This window comes from Struthio camelus, chromosome 4 (genome assembly GCF_040807025.1).
Source record: "Struthio camelus isolate bStrCam1 chromosome 4, bStrCam1.hap1, whole genome shotgun sequence".
Classification (NCBI taxonomy): domain Eukaryota; kingdom Metazoa; phylum Chordata; class Aves; order Struthioniformes; family Struthionidae; genus Struthio; species Struthio camelus.
Window position 1 is genome coordinate 64,690,506 of NC_090945.1, and position 14,416 is coordinate 64,704,921.

Below are 14,416 nucleotides of genomic sequence, written 5' to 3' on the forward strand. Positions count from 1 at the left end.
TCCGTGGCTTAACCATAGAGCTCTGATATGTGTATTCTGTTGTTTTTGATTCTTTACTATGCTTCTTAGCTTTGTTATACTTGTGGATTGTCTGCTGTTGATGGTTTAGTGTTGTCCAGTGTCCGTCATATGTATAGAACTGCTTAGATCTAATAAATTCTTACATCTGACAAAAGATGATCTCTCGAGTTCAGTGCAACTAATCCCGGAATACGAAAGAATCCCGGATGCCCCTCTAGTGGCGCATCACAGATGTGTCTGCAAGACTTCGTAAAAATAAAATTCATAACAAGCAGAGGTACAGTAGAGAACCATTTGGAAATTATTTTCTTTTCTTGATTTTCTTTTAAGCTGTTGCCTAGTGGTACATATTAAAGTTAATGTTTTTTTAAAAAAATAAATTATCTCCTAGAAGGCCTATACCTTACAAACTACCTACCAAAGTTGCTAAGGTTACAATTCTTTTCATCCTGAAGTTTTTCAGGTAGTGAACCACTTCATTGCATTATCTGAAAGTTGCAGCAGATATTTTTGTTTATTATTGAGAGCATGCATATGAGTAGCTAAAAAAAATTTGGTATTTGCATGACTGTATACACTAAACTTAAACACCTTGCAGGAAAAAGCTACTAGCATGATTAATTCATAACATTTTTCCATGTCATAAGTCACTGCAGTATTTAGTGTTTTGCTTTTCAAAATCGGTGGGAATTTAGAAATACTTTTAAGGTTTATCTAAGAAAGCTTATTAATCTTGACATACAAAGAAGGAGGATAAATTAAGAAAAGATCTTAAAAGAGTGGCACCCAATAAGGTGGATGATATAGTTTACTCAGAATGAATACTACAGAAAAAAAAATCTAAGGATTTGCTTTCTGGCTTCTCTTTGAGTTCTGGACTCTAATGTTGGCTGCTCTACTGAACTATACTCTTGCAACATCAGATGTCACAGAGGTGATATGACCAAGCTGGACTAGGTTTATTAAAGGGCATGATAAAATTGCACTTTGCAATTCCATTTTCTGACGGAAACAGAACTGGCAGCAATAGATCAGAATAGAACCCGGTAATGTTAACATGAAAAAAGAAGCAGAGGAAAGCTTTTACCTTCTGGCTGCCATCCATCACTGAAGATAACTTAATCAATACATGAGATGCAGGTAGTTGAGGACTTATCTGTGAATAACCATTTCAGGGTCCTACTAAGCATATTTATTGAATATCTCATCATTACTAAATCCCACTTTAAAATTAAAAAAGTATGAGTATACTAAAATTCCCATATCCTTGAATAATTATAAAAATGTAATAAATTGACTTTGAACTTGTTTTTATCTTAGAATTGTCATGTGGTTTGTTTTTATTTTGTATGCTATGAATTAATCCTAGGCCATGAATATAACAAGATAGCTATGGAGTTAGCATTCGAGAAGGACTCTACAAGCTATGGAGTATCTCTACAATCCCTCCCTGGAAAAAAATTTAACCAATATTGTGTTTGAAATAACAGCTTCCTATGTTGTGAAACATTTTGCAGTCGGCATAAGAAGGCTTTTTTGACCCCATCTGTCTTTTTCTGTGCTAATGATGTTTAGCTGCAGCACTATAAACAAACCAAATGGTGATTTTTCCTGTCATGAAAATGTTTTCAGTAAGGCTACTACTGACACTGAATTAGTCATCTGATGCAGAAGCGGAGAAGGCGCTAGAAGGCCTCCATGATTATGATAAGAAATAAAATTTCACAAGGACACTGACTGTAGGGATTGTTCTAATTGGGAAGAGGCTACTTGCACAGGAATATTAAATTTCTATCCTAAATGAATATTCTCTCCCGTTTCCAAAATTAGATTAAAAAAATAGCCTGCATTCAAGTTCAATTCAAAGCACACCTGCCAGAGAATGTGTTCCTGCAAAGTACCACCTTTACTTGACTTTTTTATTCATATTTCAATGAGTCATAAAATGGCATTGTATTTAGGTCATCATCAATAATATCAGAGAGAGAAAAGATTGACCATTTGTGGTTTTCATTCCAGTATTTCTAAATAAGGATAAAATATGAAGGTGATGAAGACTAAAATCATAATTGTTAATAGAAATTCATATTATAGTCAGACAAATAATCCTGTAAAAACTAAAAATTTTAACCTTATTATTATCTGAATTACTTGATTTTGGTTTATTTGAATTATCTGTATCTGACTACTGTAAAGCATCATAAAGTTATCATTTTCAGTGTCAAATAAGAAGAAAACTTGAAAGCAAAGGTGATGAATATGAGAAATATTAATCACTAGCAGTCTTACAAACTTTCATTAATATTTCTGCAGTTTTTAAAGATATATTCCTATGTCTAAATTTCACTGCTGGACAGTGCAGAGATGGACACGTGCAAACTTTAAACACCTATGTCCCACATGCAGCTTGAAAATTATCTGGCTCCACTAACAGTTATCAGTCAATTAACATATGTGATGTTTTATAGATGAAACCCTTGACTTATTAAGTTGTCCATATTGATTCAGAAACAAGAGAAAATGTGGTACACCTAAACAGCAGGAAAATGTAGCTGTAGTCCTGGAGAAGACAATAGCTGTATTGCGAAAGTGATTGATTTTTATATCTCAAATGTTTTGATCACATAGTCATCCTGTCACTTGATAAAGTGAGTAAGAGCACTTGATCAGTTTTTCCTAGATGACTCTCTGTAAGGAGGAGTGGCTTGATAGCTATACTTAAAGGCATAAACTGTTGCAATAAGGGATAATCTTGAGAATTTCTGTTATTTATTTTAGCGTTTACAAAGGTACAACCTAACTCAGTGTTCTAACAGTCAGTTAACTTGCTAACTTGAATCACAACAGGGACACAAAACTCTGCTTTACATAAAACCTTGCTGAATAATTGTAATTTTATGAAACTGAAAGAAAAACGGAAAATATATCCCATATATTTATGGGATATATTTTAGATTTTCGTTAGGAATTCAGGCATAGTTGTTGGGGTCTAAGGTGCTTCTTAGCTAATTCAAGACCGTCAGTTAAAGGATTACAGAAGCTTCCTCGTACAGGCTTAGCAATGGTTGCTTTTTTTACTGTGTGTCTTCTATATCACTTTTTACTACTTGCCTTCTATATCAGTTATGACTGCAAAAATAATGCTCTTTTTCTACCTCCTACCTGCTGATTTTCCCAGTTCTATGCTCTGTTGTTAGCATCTGTCTTTTCTGTCTTTTACAAAATCCAAACATCATCCTTGCTAATATCTTTCCCCTTTTTCTGTTGTTTCCTGCTTTTTTTACTATTAGCAGGAATCTTAATCATATAAAAAGAGAATTGACAGCAAAACTTTTTTTTCTTTTTTATTTTTTGCTTTTCTGGAGGAGAAGGAGGTGTTGGCAAAGAGAAATTTCTAGAACAAGATCACAATTCTCTCTTACAAGCAAGAAGACTCAAAAGCAGTACACAAGTATCAGTCCTTTGATTACTAAGTTCTCCTTTTTCTTCAGAGGCAGAGTATCAAATTCAGAAGTGCTATAAAACTCCTATTTCCCTTTGAAATATTGGATATAAGTGAATATCTGCTCTCATCTTTCATTAAGTATTCTTTTCATTCTAGATCTCATGTCGCATTGAGTAAGTAAAATTGATTAAGCAGTTCTTGCATTTAGACATCAACATCCAGGATATGATAACATATATATTGGAAAAAAGAAGAAAAAGGAGTCCTCTAACATCTTATAAATAAGCTCTTTCAGATACTAGGGTTTATATTTCAGGCATTTAGAGGCACCAGGAACTTTGGACAGTTTGCTGCTGTATATACACAGATGATTATCTCTGAGTAGCTGGGATTTGCTGAAGTAAAATCAGCTGGGCCGTTTGTAAAAGAGCCAGGTGGAACTCTACATACTCCTAGAAACAACAAATGGGATGTGGAAGCCTAACTTGGCTTTGTATTTCATCTCTTTTTTAACAACAGTTTAGCCTCTCAGTTATTTAAAAATTACTTCAGATTACGTCAAACTGCTTTCTAGAATGGACCTTGTGGCTAACTTGTCTGCGCGGTACTCTGATCGGTACGCAGGCAGAATGATGGAAAAAAACTACATCGTAAGCCGGCCTATTCTGTTGACAATATAGATACGTGTTTGGGTGCAAACCCACAGGTAGTGTGAAATTAAGTTTCTCCTTTGATATGATAATTAAAATCTATGTATGAAATTGAACTTACATTTACACAGAGGACATACAAATCTAGTTTAGGCTGGAATATCATCCCAGCTCTATAGTACAATATACATATATTTAAAGTTTTGTGAAACAGAAATTATAAGTCTCAATATAAGATTAGTAATAATAATATAATATTAATATAATATAAGATAAGAAGGTCAGTTTAGTAAAGTGTGTTAGAGTACATGATCCCTGACTTTTGGATTTATTTATAAAATTTGTAGACAGCTGTCACTGATCAAAATATTGGAGGGCCTACTATAGTTTCTTAGAAAGAATGACAAAGAAATAAATCCACCCACTCACAAGGCAAAAAAGAGCTTCAGAGTTATTGCAAAATCCTCCTATAGAGAAGATTTTTTGAGTATAGATATTATCTATGCTGAATAACATATATACATTCTGGAAAACTGAGACAAAAATCTAAGCAAAAACTCATAAAAGCCATTTCAGTCCCTACTAAAATGAGGCTACTGTTGATATAATTTGCAGAAGCAGCTTAATCATGCAAAGCAACATCATAAAAATACATTAAAAAAGGAAGTGAAGAAGAATTTCAGTGAAACTGCAGAGAGTATTTAGACAGATAGAAGTAATATTCAAACTGTAATTTAGTCAAGATGCTGAAGTTGTGTTAGAAGGTAGAGATGGGATGTTTTGTTAGTTTTAGGTGATTCATTTCCTCACCATCCCTAGTAAAGGGAATTCGCCAGTCCTGTTGTAATTAATTAAAATTCAATTCTTATCCAACAGTTCAGGAGGCTAGACATAGTTACATGTTTTTCATTGTTACATTCAATAGATAAAATAAAGGGAATTCCAAGAGGGAAATATTGTTTAATATGCAAGGTACAAAAAGGAGAAGAGTTATTCAGTAAACTGTAAATACTCTGAGGAATAAGCTCATTACTTCTGTTGCAATACAGAAGCAGCTTACTAATTCACATTAATGAGTTGGAGACCCACTGTAAATAACTGAAGTTTATTATGAGATGCTAAATGAAATAAATGATAAAACTCTTACGGACTTCCAATTGTAGTTTGATTGAAATCGAAGCAAATGAACAAGGAAAACAGCAATAATAATTATTCACAGAACATGTACTAGTTATTTGATACATAACTTCATTGAAATTATTTGGGGGTATTGACATTTCAGATGATGCTTCCTGATTTTTTTTTTCTTTCTCTTTCTCTCTACGATGTTAACTGAGAAACATCCTTTTTTGATGTGTACAAATTATAGGATGTGCAGATTAATGAAATCTAAATGAGACTTTATTAAATCTCTAAAGCCAGTAGACTGTGCTTAGATAAGACAGAGCATAGATAAGACAGAAGTAGTCTAATTATTCTCTTTTTAAGTAGAAACAATGAAATAGGACATTATTCAGTTTCAGAACAAAAAGGCACATTTATTTTTGAGGTGTTTTTTTAGCTCGTTGCAGTTGTGTTTCTTTAGCTCATTGTTTCTATCCCTCTATTCAGTGATTAAATAATAATCATAAACTTGCCAACAACCTTCTGTGCCAGAAAAATATGCTCTTTTAAAGTACAGATACTAAGAAATAGCTACACACTTGGAGTATTATGACAGTGTTAGAACAATAGCTGTTGCAGGGTGTCTCTTTCATGATTTGTGTGTGATGCTTTTAAACAGAAATTTCATTCCTTATTTCAGTATCAGTTGCCATTTCCTGATCAAATGCAGCAGATTAGCAATGGTACACATAACACTATCATTTTCTAGATGCATCTCTCCTATTCTTACGTTTCTCCTGATACAAAAGGAAGAATTAAAGTATAGCTGTATATCTTAGGGATTCAAAAATCATAACCACAATATGTTTTCAGATGTCCATGAATGGTAAGTGTATGTCTTTATCTGCTCATCTGGAAAGGTCTGCTGAGAGTGATCCATCATTAACTTCTGTAAGAAGACCATTTAATTTTGTCTATGTTTTTTCTGGTAATGAGTTTGCCACATCCGGATATGGGTTTAAAGATTTTAAATTCTGTGAAGGCTGAAGATGTATAAAGGGAAGGAGCTAGTTAAAAAGATGAAGAAGTAAAAATGACTTGAACTAGCAGTGTCACAAAAAGAACAAATAAAATGCACAGGGAAAGACATATGGCCACTTGATTACTGGAAAACATCTAGGATTTGTGCCTATTATCTCTGAAAGATGGAAAATTAGTTCATTCAAAGAATCTCACAAATGCAAAGTTGTTTTTATGTGTTCTAATAAGTAGCTTTTCCACATCAGTGCAATTCATTTTCAGGATTCTGGCAGCTATCTTACATAAAATAAGGGATTTCTAAACACTACTTCTGTCAGAAGCTCCAGCTTCTGATTCCAGGCAACTAAGACTTTTTTTTCCTAAGTTAAATTCATTGCAAAACAAGCAAACAGCAATAACTGAATATTTTCAGTGCCATTCATTAGCATATATGGAAGCCCAAGTCCTGAAAGGATTTAGGTGTTACTCTACTTAGTGTTGGAAGGCATGGTTTCTGTATTACCAAGGAAATTAAGTATTTTAGTGCCACTTTAGGTTCCTAAATCTAGCAATCTAACATGTAGGCACCACTAAAACTTTCAAATACCTATTTACTGATTTATAATACAGGGGTATTGAATGCATCCTGTGTGTTTAACCCTTTCCTAGTACCAGAGATTAGCCGTTCCTTTCCTGTGCTTCCGTAGTGTTACAGAAATGCCTCAAATTCCAAGCAAAAGACAACCAAAAGACTGTCAACAAGGAGTATAGTATTCCAGAGGGGAGGAGGGGGACTCAGGCTCGATACCATGTTCCCATTTTATCCAACTGGTGATTAAGCAGTTTAAGCAGCTCCAGGCTGCCTGACTCAAAGCACTAAGTTCAATTGTAGCATTCCACATGCTTATTGAGTGTCCTAACCGTCAAGCTAATACAGTATTCTAGGGTGAAGAGCTTCTATCTTTCCACCTGGAGAACTATTTTTTTTTTTTTAATAAACATTCTTGAAGCAGAGAGTTGAGCTTTACACTTCCAAATATCTGATGACTAGGTTATAAAGTCATTAGCAGTCTCTGTTTGTTTGAGTACTTAGTCCTTCCATAATTTGTGAAGCTTTGCCTGTACTGACTCGTGCCACGTTATTCAGTAGCCTGGTAGCTAATACACCTTTCCATAAAGTGAAAGACCTTAATCCATCCCTTTTCTTCAAAAGGAGGTAGTGATTTGAAGACGTGAATGACCTCAATACACTGAATATATCTCACATTAAGTGTTTTTCATCTCATTTTTCATCAGAAAAGTCTAACTTCCCAGGAAGTGGCATTCATTGTCCAGTCTCATAAATGTGCTCCATAGTCAGGCAGCTTATGAAAGATGGAATAGGCATACAGCCTAAGGTATCTAAATTAACAGTGTTTGCTTACAGGAAGGTGCTCTATTCAACAGTGATGTTATACGGCAAAGTGGTGTAATACTAGCAAATCACAACTACATAGGAATACATACTTTTAAAGACTCAGATTAAAGATCTCAAACATTTCAGTTGCTGCAAAAGATCTTTTGAGTTCCTAAGCCTGTGCTCATCCTCCATACTTCTCCAAATTCACCTCAAGAAGTTAGATACTTTTTGACATCAGAGTAATGGGATACAGTTGAATTATTCTCTTCAATTAAATGCAAAGTTGTGTAATCTGAAATATAACTACAATTATCTCTGAATGAAATACCTCATGGCTGATCATGGTGCTTAAACAGCAGAATATAGGCTTTTTTTGATGGATTTTTTGTTAGATATCTCCTCAATTAATAATTTTTATGTATATAATATATATATATAATACTATAATATATATATAATATATAATATATAAATATTTTTCCTGTAGCTTGTGTCTAACGCAAAAACAAAACAAAAAACAGTTATTCAATGTACCATCTCAGTTACACTGTTTTAAGTTTGGTTACCTTGTCTTCTGTAATCTAATTAAGTGATATATAGCTCATTTGTGCCTTCTCCTTGAGAGTGTTGTATTTTAAGAATTACGTTGTAAACACAATTTTCTGTTCTGGTGTATATTCTGGCAACTAGATTTAGGACACTGAGAAGAACGTATGTGGACCCAAAGACCAAGGTAACAAATAACTAAGATGTATTGCTTAATCCTGTAGTAACCTCTGTTAATAACAGACATCTCAATATTTCACAAACAAAATGTAATTTACTTTTATATAGTGCCTTCCATAAAAGAGAGTCTTGCAACTGAGAAATACTGCAGCATAATACAGTGCAGAATAAGCTGGGAACAGAAAGAAATTGGATTCACAAAAGAAGATATAAATGTTATATTAAATGTTTTGAATACATAAAAGTTAATATTAGATTCCAGTTGTTTTATGAAGGTTTATGTACTTTATTCCCAGTGATGTTCACCTCCTTCCAGTGGTGTTATTTTGTTTACTTTCTGAATGTTTATCATTTCTCATTTAAAGAACAGCTATCTAATGTCTTATGCTTAAACTGCTGTTTTCAGAAATTTTACTTTCTTGTTATCAATGTACCGCTATCATGTATCATGTATGTATCATGTAGAGTCAAGCTACATGAAAATGACAAAAAAAAAAAAAAAAAAAAATGTAAAAAAGCCAAATGATTTCTTTCTTTTTACTACTTTCCAGTGATGGATTAAAGTCAAATCTCTGTATTTATTGAATCTTAATGTAATCTGTATATGTAAGTTCTGTAAGACCAATTTTGAGGTGGTTTTGTATAATATGAATGTAATAAATACTTTCTACCTGTGTACATGTCTTTCCCCCGCCATTTTCCCCCAAAAGATGATCTACAAAAGGTAAATAAACTTTTTAGCCTCTTAGGAAGAATGTTCTTCATTTTATATGTCAGAAAATTGAAATAGTGTCCAATCCAGTCTTCCTTTTTAGCTGGTAGTCACTAAAATCCTTGAGCTTTGAGCCAAAGCCAAATAAAATCAGCAGTTGATGATTACTTAATTTTTTCCTTTCTTATAATAATCACATTTGCAGATGGGAAAGAATTAGTTGACTCGATCTGGTGGGTTGCAGTGTATTTTTATCTATGATTTCTGAACATCAAGGAGCCTAAGTGGAGAAATGACTCCAATGAGGCTCCCAGACGTCCTGAAATAAGGAAAAGTGCATTGTACTAAGCATGGTAATGGAGGAAGCTAAAGTTTGGGGCCTGTTTTTGGGGGGATATACTTGTTGGTATTCTCGCCCCATTTTTTACTTGATTTTAGATATTACTTAATTTCTTAGTTAGCTCAAGAAGAGTTAGTTGTCAAACACAAAGGCAACTTTTTGACAATGACACTTTAAAGAGCATAGCTACTAAGAATTATGCTATTAAACCAGAAAAGAATGTTTGTATATTCAGTATTAGTTAAAATAAATAGAAACAAAAAAAGATTTGAGCTCTAGAATCACAAATACAACATATGTTCCTTTGTAGTGCATTTCATTAACCAAAAATACAATTTGATAGCAAACATCCATCAGTTATATTAGCCCAAATTGCATTCAGAGGGAGAAAAGACTGAACTAAGAAAGAGACAAAGAAACAGAAAGTAAATGCTACATCCTGTGTGTGAAAAACTAGTCCTCTTTACCAAATAAATCCTTTTTAAAGGCACCTTCTGACAACCATTCTGACAGAGAAAATGACCATCAGCAACAGCTAGCAGCCAAAGAACACTGAGCTGCTTTGAGCTTTTTTCCAGCATTATGAATTCTAGTGAACAAATCCCTTTACATTGGCTAAAAAATCCAGGTTTTTACCTCTAATCACCAGGTATCCAGCAAATAAGCCTCTGCTTCTGCATCCCTCTGCTGCAGAGCTTGGTGACATTTCTTTGGAAGCATTACATTTCTATTAGCTTTTTGAACTTTACTGAAGGACTGAAGGTGTGGTTTTGGCCTGAGTTGCTTCTTGTTGTTGCATAACAGTCTAAAAATTAGCACTTCATATCCAGTTTCCCGTGATACAAGAAATAGAAACCTCCTATTCTAAAGATTTTGCTAGCATTGCTGAAATTGCATAGATCCTTCCCAGTTAGAACTGTCTGCATATAGACATATATCTGTATATATATATAGGTATGTATATGTACAGATTAAGAAATTTTTATTTATCCAACAGTTTGTGAAAATAATAGACCTGAATGAAAATGTAGTATTTTATGTTAGTTCCAAATATAAATGACATTACCAGCTTGTGCTGTACTGTGGTAAGCATAAAGATGTATAGATTGTGTAAATGTGGGTAGTTGCTTATAAGCACAAAAAGCTGTGACTGTGTAGCCTTATAGTGCAGTATTGCAATTGCTATTAACAGCCATAAGCTTTGTACTCAATTTGCAACGCCTCAGGGCTAAGGCGTGTCAGGCTTGATCTGTTCAGATTCTTCTTTACCTGCCTGTAGCTTTGTTTAGCTTGGTTTAGCTGTGATAGCAGCTTTTCTACTTGACCAGGTATGTGTAGCTAATTTGTTTTACTTGTGCTTATCTTTTTGAGATACAGACATACTTTTATATATAGTAGTAGTAGCTATACATATTTATTATATATAGTAGTAACAAGCAATTATTCTATGTAGAAAGAGATATTTACGTCCAATGCAAAGATGTAGTGTAGAGAGATGCAGGCCTGGTAAAACAGCAGAGGCTTTGAGATGTGGAGAGGCAAGATGCAGCATGGAGGAGCACAAGCATTGGGAAGGGGTACAGGGTGGCACTGAAGACCCCATGACCATAACAATTCACCCATGGTCAGTTAAAGAAATGCAGACCTGGAGCCAGACAAAGCTGGATTTAGCGGTAACAAAGAGAGCAAAGGAATATTATCTGACATACCTAAAAGGCACTATATATAGTAAATTTCAATGTAGCATGAAGCTGACGAACAATGAAGAAACAGAAAGATGTAAAAGCACATTAGCAAACATATAAAAGGACCCCAGGTGGATCCTGGAGTGAGGAAGAAGAAACCGTCAACATCAACATCGTACTCCTCCAGCAAAGGGCTCCAGCGGCTGATGACTGGCTGTAATTCCCATCCCCACCACCAGAATGAAACCATCAGCCTTATGACCCAGAGGAGCAGGGGAACAGTAGACACCACACCAGCAAAAGGGATAAAAACTAAGAAATGTGTGTATAGCAATTTTAACTGCATTATTATTCTTTCTTTTTCTGTAACAATTACTTCTGGATTAAAAACAGTCATCCTATTAAGATTTCAGTAATACTAACAACAAATTCTTGGCTGCATATACATGTGTATAAGGTGTGCCCATAAACAAGATTTTGAGCATAGCAAAGCCAATAGCAACCACGGGGAAAATGAAGGCTGAAACACAAATTTAAAGTAAAAATTGTATCCATTTTTTTGGTTTATTTTTCAAAATTTCACACCCCTTCATGCAGTTTTACTACCAGTAACTAACTAAATGTGCAAACATCAATCAATTTCTTATATCAAACGACTCAGAATCTACTAATTTTTAGCTTGTGTATAGCATTTTTGAAGACATATTTTATCTACTGATCCAGCTTTGCCAATCTTAAACTAGTCCATCCTATAGCAGACTGTTTTTAATTAATTACATAGGTTCTTATTTAGGCAGGTACGTTTCATTGTTTCATAGTATATTGATTTTTTATTCTTTACAAAAGTCTGCATCCAGTTGTCATTTAATACCTTTGAAAACTCCTGTTCCTCTTCATAGCTGACATACAGCTGATATGCAAGGTTCTTTGAGGCACGGTCTGCCTGTTGAGCTGCACCTGAATACACCCTGTTACACTAGAGACCTGGTTCTTTGCTGGACTATGATAAAACATCTGTTTAATGATAATGTATCAGATACCATCAGAGGGTCTTATTTTGTGTCTTGTCCAGTGCCTTGTTTGTTATTTAAGCATTAAAGTTAATTAATTTAAGAAATAAATATGTAAATATCCTGTTTTAAAATATTGACAGTTAAGAATATTTATTTCACTATGTAAAAACTTTGTTTATTCCAAATAGAATTTATTGATATAATGTCAGGAAGATTCTCTCTTTCATGAGAAAGAAGTTCTGATGAAAAATTATTTCGACAAAAATTTTCCAGGTGTGAGAGAGTGAGAGTGAGATCTCATTTATATCCCAGAAAGCATCTATGAATGGTATGAATGCATAAAGTAAAATAAAGCAAATCAAAACAAAATAATTTTTGTGCCCTTTAAGCCAAATAACCACTAGCTTTACTTTTCAAGCATTTTGCAGCAATGTATTCTCATTACAGAGGGATGTTAAAAGCATAAAAGCAACAAAAAATACCTAAGCCTGAACAAAAAAAAAAAAAAAAAGAAAGATAATGAATAATTAAAATAGATTAATGAGGAGATTTAAAAAATGCCTTCAGTTTAGTTTTTAGATAGTTGCCAGTTATCTGTACAGTTATCTGTACAGTCACTGTTTAAGTTATAGCATTTTTGATGCATTATACGTTTTGTATCTCTTTAGAAGGCAACACATTATCATGGAGAAGTATTACAGTAATAAGCCACACAAAGATAGTAATTTTCTTTAATGTTTCTTGAGCTATGTTTTTTAGAAATCAAATTTCCATGTAATATTCTATGAGTCATGAAAATGGTGAGGTAGCACAGGTGAAAGCCAAGGGAAAGCAGTCTTAGAGGTAAGACACCGTTTTGAACTGTGAGCTTCTGAACTGTGCTAGTGATGTAGATGGAATATGCGTCGTTTATGTGCCCCAGTATTACAATTTCCCTTAAATCCAAACTTGTGTTAATCAGAAATAGCTTAGATTTCGTACTATGATCAATGTGCTTCTTTGTATTGAGGTAAGAAGATTATACTATGTAAATGCGATCAAGTTTTTAAAAGACATTTCCAAAACAGACAGGTGGACATCCTCTCTGATAACCACTGTTATTACTCTGTTCCACAGTGATCCATGAAAATACAGTATTTGCATTATACATGGCTTATCAAGCTATATAAAATCTAGTTATAAAGTATTTCAAGTATATAAAAATGGTAGGTTTTTTGGAAAGCTTAGAACCCTACACCTATTAAAAATAACATTAACTAATAACTGTAACATTGGCAAGGTGATAACCTCACTTTACATTTGCTATAGCAATTACAATGTAGCATTCATGGATATTGCCATAAGTACTGTTCTAAAGAATACTGTTCTCTTTTGCCTGAGATCACAGAGTAATATATTTCTTTAAATATGTAAATATATATTTTCAACACCCTGGAAAGTTGACAATGATTTACTGTGGCTGTATATGACTTTGTTAGCTCCTCTATGGTCTTTGACATTTAAATATACCTGGATACGAAACACAATGCCACAGTGCATCTTCTTAGCAGTATACATCTTAGAAGATATATCTTGACCTCTTCTGAACTGCTCACTGTATTTTTCTCTCTACTAGTTCTCACAAGCACCAGCTTAAGTTTGAGTGCTCAAGCCAGGTGGGAGACCCACTGCTTTAAGTTTAGCTAACATAAGTTATGCTTAAGTCATCAAAGAACTTAAATAAGATTGCTTTAGGGTCTTATTTATGTTGAACAGCTAAAATATAAAGTACATATTTACTTTTTTTTTTGTTTATTTACTTACTGATAATATAGTAACACTAGGAGGATGATGCAAAAATCTTGAATGTATTGTAGTCCATGTCTTACTCAGAAATAGTATTTCATATTCCCTATCGCAAAATGTTTTTAGTTTCAGAGCTGTATTTTCAAAGGTAGTTTTAAAAGCCTTAAAAAATCCTTCAGTGAATATGTATTTTTTTCCTATGTGAAAGGACACCTATATGGTGCATGTGCAAGTGTTCTGCTGCATGGCAATCATTTCCTAGTCAAGCAAAAAGAAGTAGGGAAAAGTCTCAGCTTTTTTGTTTTTAGGATTGATTCTTCAGAAAGCACTTTGGAGTAGGTTTTTTTGAGAAATGCAGTGACATTCAGCTTAAACCCATAATAATGTACACTTGAAAACATAAAGTGGATGGACTAAACGGAAGCTGAATAATTTTAAACTGATTTTGAAAACTTTATGTGTTATTTCGACATCTCTGCACTATAAGTCTAGAATGATAAGATCATATAAATTCTT